Source organism: Eriocheir sinensis, chromosome 64, assembly GCF_024679095.1.
Source record: "Eriocheir sinensis breed Jianghai 21 chromosome 64, ASM2467909v1, whole genome shotgun sequence".
Lineage (NCBI taxonomy): Eukaryota > Metazoa > Arthropoda > Malacostraca > Decapoda > Varunidae > Eriocheir > Eriocheir sinensis.
The window spans coordinates 3,612,877-3,619,831 of NC_066572.1; the positions used below are offsets into that span (position 1 = coordinate 3,612,877).

At 44.5% G+C, this 6,955-nt stretch overlaps 1 protein-coding gene and 1 long non-coding RNA gene across 2 annotated transcripts in view; one reads left to right on the forward strand and one right to left on the reverse strand.

The window, feature by feature from the left end:
* The first annotated feature begins 304 nt into the window (after positions 1-304).
* On the forward strand, positions 305-1,300 carry LOC126987320 (uncharacterized). The gene is made up of 3 exons (XR_007740723.1): positions 305-427; positions 496-698; positions 764-1,300. It is a non-coding gene; the product is annotated as an uncharacterized LOC126987320 (long non-coding RNA).
* Positions 1,301-2,787: 1,487 nt separating this feature from the next.
* The window catches only part of LOC126987308 (uncharacterized), a 385,727-nt gene continuing 381,559 nt past the window's right edge, over positions 2,788-6,955 (reverse strand). The window contains exon 10 of the transcript XR_007740698.1: positions 2,788-2,901. The gene's annotated coding sequence lies outside the window, so the exon portion shown is untranslated. The remainder of the gene's footprint in view (positions 2,902-6,955) is intronic.

The window sequence follows — 6,955 nt, forward strand, 5'->3', positions numbered from 1 at the left end:
TTGAAAGTCCACGGTAAAGGTTCTAATTCCACCTCTCCACCTGGTCCTCTGTCTGGTGTTAGTGTGCTCCATCCTGCCCCGGTAAAGGTTCTAATTCCACCTCTCCACCTGGTCCTCTGTCTGGTGTTAGCGTGTTCCATCCTGCCCCGGTTAAGGTTCTAATTCCACCTCTCCACCTGGTCCTCTGTCTGGTGTTAGTGTGCTCCATCCCGCCCCGGTAAGGGTTCTAATTCCACCTCTCCACCTGGTCCTCTGTCTGGTGTTAGTGTGCTCCATCCTGCCCCGGTAAAGGTTCTAATTCCACCTCTCCACCTGGTCCTCTGTCTGGTGTTAGTGTGCTCCATCCTGCCCCGGTAAAGGTTCTAATTCCACCTCTCCACCTGGTCCTCTGTCTGGTGTTAGTGTGCTCCATCCTGCCCCGGTAAAGGTTCTAATTCCACCTCTCCACCTGGTCCTCTGTCTGGTGTTAGTGTGCTCCATCCTGCCTCGGTAAAGGTTCTAATTCCACCTCTCCACCTGGTCCTCTGTCTGGTGTTAGTGTGCTCCATCCTGCCCCGGTAAGGGTTCTAATTCCACCTCTCCACCTGGTCCTCTGTCTGGTGTTAGTGTGCTCCATCCTGCCCCGGTAAGGGTTCTAATTCCACCTCTCCACCTGGTCCTCTGTCTGGTGTTAGTGTGCTCCATCCTGCCCCGGTAAGGTTCTAATTCCACCTCTCCACCTGGTCATCTGTCTGGTATTAGTGTGCTCCATCCTGCCGGTAAGGGTTCTAATTCCACCTCTCCACCTGGTCCTCTGTCTGGTGTTAGTGTGCTCCATCCTGCCCCGGTAAGGTTCTAATTCCACCTCTCCACCTGGTCATCTGTCTGGTATTAGAGAAAAGGAGAAGGGAGAGAGAAAGGAAAAGGATAAGGAAGGGAAAACAGAAGAGGAAAGGAAGAGAAAAGAGGAAAGGAAGATTGGAATAAGGAAAGAAAGAGGAGGAAAAAGGAGGAGGAGGAGGAAAGATGAGGAAAAGAAAGAAAAGGAGAAGGAGGAGGAGGAAGGAGAAGAAGAATATATTTAAAAAGTTCACATAAGAGATTCAATTCTAAGCTTACAAGATATCACAAAGCTTACCTATCAATTATTTCCTTTCTATATTAATCTTATCTTTTGTTTTCCTTTCCTTTTTCTTCCTTTCTGATAATGTGTTTGACTGTATAAGACTTTCCTGTTTTTGTTGATATTAAAAGATAGATAGATAGATAGATAGATAGATAGAGAGAGAGAGAGAGAGAGAGAGAGAGAGAGAGAGAGAGAGAGAGAGAGAGAGAGAGAGAGAGAGAGAGAGAGAGAGAGAGAGAGAGCGAAGGGAGGGAAGGGAAGGGAAGGGAAGGGAAGGGAAAGGATAGGGATGTGAGGGATGGGAATGGAAGAGAAGGGAAGGAAAGGGATGGAAAAGGGAAGAAAGGAAGGAAAGGAAGAGAGGAGATGAAGAGGAGGAGGAGAGAGAGAGAGAGAGAGAGAGAGAGAGAGAGAGAGAGAGAGAGAGAGAGAGAGAGAGAGAGAGAGAGAGAGAGAGAGAGAGAGAGAGAGAGAGAGAGAGAGAGAGAGAGAGAGAGAGAGAGAGAGAGAGAGAGAGAGAAGGAAGGAGGGAAGCAAGGAAGGGAAGGGAAGGAAAGGATGAAGGAAAAGGGAAGAAAGGAAGGGAGGGAAGGGAAGGAAGGGAAGGAGGAAAGGAAGAGAGAGAGAGAGAGGAGAGAGAGAGAGAGAGAGAGAGAGAGAGAGAGAGAGAGAGAGAGAGAGAGAGAGAGAGAGAGAGAGAGAGAGAGAGAGAGAGAGAGAGAGAGAGAGAGAGAGAGAGAGAGAGAGAGAGAGAGAGAGAGAGAGAGAGAGAGAGTGTGTGTGTTTCAACATTGCTACACGATTTTAAGTGAATATGTATTGAGCTTCGTTTTCTTCTTTTTCTTCCTCCTCCTCCTCCTCCTCCTCCTCCTCCTTCTTCTTCTTCTTCTTCTTCTTCTTCTCTTCACTCTTTCTGTTTGATAGTAATTATGAATGTCCTCCTCTACCTCCTCCTCCTCCTCCTCCTCCAATCCCTTTTTCTATCTTCTTTTTCTTCTTCTCTTATCTCTCCTCCTCCTCCTCCTCCTCCTTCTTCTTCTTCTCCTTCTTTTCTTTTGCACTCTTTCTGTTTGATAGTGATTGTGAAAGTCCTCCTCCTCCTCCTCCTCCTTCTTTCCTTTTTCTCTTTTTCTCATTCTTCTTCTTCTTCGTCTTCCTCTCCCTCTTTCTCTTCCCCTTCTTCTTCTCCTTCTTCTCCTCTACACTCTTTCAAGTTGATAATGATAGTGAAAGTACTCCTATTTCTCCTCCTCCTCCTCCTTCTTCTTCTTCTTCTTCTTCTTCTTCTTCTTCTTCTTCTTCTTCTTCTTCTTCTTATCTTTCTCCTCCTCTTTCACCTCCAATTATTCCTCCTTTTTTCCTCCTCCGTCTGCTATCTTCCTCCTCCTCCTCCTCCTCCCTGTTTTTTTTCTCTCTCTCCTCTTCTCTCTTTTCCTTCCCTCTCTGCTTTCTGTTTTCCCTCCCTTTTTACTCCTCCTCTCTTTCCTCTTCATTTCTCTACTACTACTACTACTACTACTATTACTACTACTACTACTACTATTACTACTACCACAACCATTGGACTCCGTTAGCTCAGTCTTGCAACCTTAACCACAAAATAACTTCCCTTCCTTCCTTCCTTCCTTCCTTCCCTTTACTTTCCAGGCACCCCACACCTCCCCCCCTCCCTTACCTACACCCCTACAACCCCTGCAAGCTCCCCTTCAGCCCCTCTCGCCCCCCTCCCTTGGTCCCGTTGTTTACCTGGTTATGTACCCCGCGCAGTCACACACCTGTTGTCATCTCGAACTTACCTGTGAAAGAGAAAGTAATGGAGGTTAGACATTGAAAGTGATGTTTATAGATGGGTTAATGTTTACTACTACTACAACTACTACTACTACTATTACTACTGAAGAGAGAGGGCAGAGAGAAAGGAAGGGAAAGAAGGAAAATATGTAGGCGAAAAGGAGGAGAAAGAAATGAAAGAAAGAGGAGAGGGAGAGAAAAGGGGGAAGGAATATGGGAAGCAGAGAAAGAAGGAAGAAAGGAAGGGAAAGAGGAAGAAGGAATATGTGAGGAAGTGAGGGAAAGTATAGAGAAGAAAGGAAGAGAGAGGAAGGAGGAAAAGAGGAATTGAGGGAAGGAAGAGAAAGGAGGAAAGAGAAAATAGGAGGAGGAAAATGGGAAGAAATAAAGAGGAAGAGAATGAAGGAAGAGAAAGAAAAGGAAGATAAAGGAAGGAAAAGGGAAGAAAAGAGAGGAAGTAAGAAGGAAGGAAGAGAAAGGAGGAAAAGGAGAAGATAGGAGGAGGAAAATAGGAGGAAATAAAGAGGAAGAGAATGAAGGAAGAGAAAGAAAAGGAAGATCAATGAAGGAAAAGGGAAGAAAAGAGAGAAAGTAGAGAAGGAAGGAAGAAAAAGGAGGAGGAGAGAAGGAGGAAAAAGAAAGAAAGAATGAAGGAAGAAGAAAGAAAAAAAAGATAAAAAGAAAGAAGGGAAGAAAAGAGAGAAAGTAGAGAAGGAAGGAAGAAAAAGGAGGAGGAGAGAACGAATTTCTGGTACACACACACACACACACACACAAAAAAAAAAAAAAAATAAATAAAAAAACCTACCCCTGGAAATGCCCACAACCTTTACGAAAGCCTTGTCAAATATGTGTTTCTTTAGGTTCACGGTACAGAGGAAGGGTCACACTACCACCAGGGTCTTAAAACTCTCTCTGGAAATGCCCACAACTCCAACGAAAGCCTTGCCAAATAGGTGTGCTTGAGTTCACGGTACAGAGGAAGGGTCACACTACCACCAGGGTCTGAAAACTACCCCTGGAAATGCCCACAACCTCTGCGAAAGCCTTGCCAAATATGTTTCCTAAGGTTCATGGTGCAGAGGAGGGGTCAAACCACCACCAGGGTCATAAAACTACCCCTGGAAATGCCCACAACCTCTATGAAAGCCTTATCATATATGTGCTTGGGTTAATGGTACAGAGGAAGGGTCACACTACCACCAGGGTCATAAAACTACCCCTGGAAATGCCCACTACTCCCACGAAAGCCTTGCCAAATATGTGTTTCCTTAGGTTCCCGGTACAGAGGAAGGGTCACACTACCACCAGGGTCTGAAAACTACCCCTGGAAATGCCCACAAAACTCCCACGATAGCCTTGTCAAATATGAACTTGGGTCACGAAATGCTTACAAATATGATCTCAGGCTTAGAACTTACCATGAACATTCTCGGCATTGGTTCAAGTTCTGGATATAGCGGGGTGGTGCCTTTCTCCATGGGTCAGGACGGGGCCTCAACGTGACCTCCGCGGGAACTGAACTCGCGAATAATGTAGAATGGTCGCGCATATGTAAAGCTCCTCAAAACACCTCTAAAAGTGCCGACAGGTGAACGCGCAGGTGTTTCTTTGATTGCTCCGTTTGCAAATTCTGCCGCGGACTTTCGTATGTATATGCTCAGACACGCGCTAATATGTAACTGCCAAGCGTAGGTTCTGAGGTCGTATGTTTTTCAGCCAAACTTGCAAAATGGTGAGTGTGTGCTTGTGTGTTTTGAGTGTTTGGTATGCCGAAATTGACCTCTCTTTCGGCCACCTCTTTTGATTCTTTTTTTTTTTTTAGGAGCAGCGAGTAGCGGGATTTTTTTTATTATTGTTTCCTTTGTTTGTGCCCTTGAGCTGTCTCCTTTGTTGTAAAAAATAAATAAATATATAAAATGCCGGCTTGATTCTCTCTCTCTCTCTCTCTCTCTCTCTCTCTCTCTCTCTCTCTCTCTCTCTCTCTCTCTCTCTCTCTCTCTCTCTCTCTCTCTCTCTCTCTCTCTCTCTCTCTCTCTCTCTCTCTCTCTCTCTCTCTCTCTCTCTCTCTCTCTCTCTCTCTCTCCCTGCGGTTCCTTTTTCCCCTAATCTCGTTCTTGTATATTTCTTTTTCTCATTATTTTCGTTTTTTTCCTTATTTTTCGTTTTTTTATATATATTTTTCCTCCTTATGACTTTTACAGCATCGTATATCTTTTTTTTTTATTGTGGATACTCTCTCTCTCTCTCTCTCTCTCTCTCTCTCTCTCTCTCTCTCTCTCTCTCGGACAAACACTTTTATAACCACTATGTTTTTGTTTTTTAATTCTCACAAGGTCAAAGGATGCCATTTTGCTTAATTTTTTTTCCTTTTTTTTTTTATCATAATTTAGCCCCAGGGTCGCGTGGATGGCTTGCCGCGGCGCTGACGTAGGCGGAAAAAAATTCGTTGAGTCACCCTCGCAAGACAAGTGCTGGCCACGTGTGCGCCGTTTTCTTTGCACCGTCAGGCAGAAGGAAACTTGTTGTTGTCGGTGAACACAATGACTGGTATTGTTAGATACTTCGCTTCTCACATCAACTATTTCTAAAGGTCAAAGAGAGGGTCAGTCGGATTCTAATGTGTGTTTCTTCAGGTTCACGGTACAGAAGAAGGGTCAGACTACCACTAGGGCCATAGAACTACCCCTGGAAATGCCCCAAACTCCTACGAAACCCTTGTCAAATATGTGTTCTTGGGCGGCGAAGATGTTTAAGAATACGGGCTATTACGGTCGTATTACAAGACATTTCGCCGCCAAAGAACACATATATATTTGACAAGGCTTTCGTAGGAGTTGTGGGCATTTCCAGGAATAGTTTTATATTTCTAGGGTTGGTATTCTTAAACACTTTCGCTTCTCATATCAACTATTTCTAAATGTCAAAGAGGGGATCAATCGGGTTTTAATGTGTGTTTCTTTAGGTTCATGGTACAGAGGAAGGGTCACACTACCACCAGGGTCATAAAACTACCCCTGGAAATGCGCAAAACTCCTACGAAAGCCTTGTCAAATATGTTTCTTTAGGTTCATGGTACAGAGGAAGGGTCACACTACCACCAGGGTCATAAAACTACCCCTGGAAATGCGCAAAACTTCTACGAAAGCCTTGTCAAATATGTTTCTTAAGGTTCATGGTACAGAGGAAGGGGGTCATAACTATCCCTGGAAATGCGCAAAACTTCTACGAAAGCCTTGTCAAATATGTTTCTTAAGGTTCATGGTACAGAGGAAGGGTCACACTACCACCAGGGTCATAAAACTACCCCTGGAAATGCACAAAACTCCTACGAAAGCCTTGTCAGATATGTGAAGTTGAGTGACGAAATGTTTAGCAATATGTCCCAAGAAGTCGCGAGAGGAAAATCCAGCTCCAAGCAGTAAAGTTAAAACCTCATGTTAGATGGTAAACAGCCTCTAGCATCCGTTCTAAAAGGACTCCTAGGACCCTTTATTGATACCGCCCCTGGTCCCCTAATTACAGGAAGGACATTGAATACTAGAGAGAGTTCAGACACGCGCTATGAAAATGATTCCACCCTTGCGGACCCTGCCGTATGGTAAGAGATGGAAGGAAGAGGAAGAAGAGGAGAACACTGGAGAAAAGGGAGGAGGGAAGAAGAGAAGAGGAGGAGGAGGAGGAAGAAAAGAGAAGAGAGAAAGGAAAGGAAAGAGAAGAGGATGAAGAAGGGAAGAAAAAAAGGAAGGAAGGAGGGAAAGGGGTGGGAAAAGATGGAAGGAAGAGGAAGAAGAGGAGAACACTGGAGAAAAGGGAGGAGGGAAGAAGAGAAGAGGAGAGAGAAGGAGAAAAAGAGGAGGAAGAAGAGAGGAGAGAAAGGAAAGGAAAGAGAAGGAAGTAAGGGAAGAAAAGAGGATGAAGGGAAAAGAGAAAAAAAGAAAGGAAGAAAGGAAAAGGGAGAAGGAAGAGAAGAATGAGAGAGAGAGAAAGCAAATAAAGGAAGAGAGAAAAAATGAAACAAGGAATAAAGTTGAAATAAAAGAGAAAAACGAAGAAGAA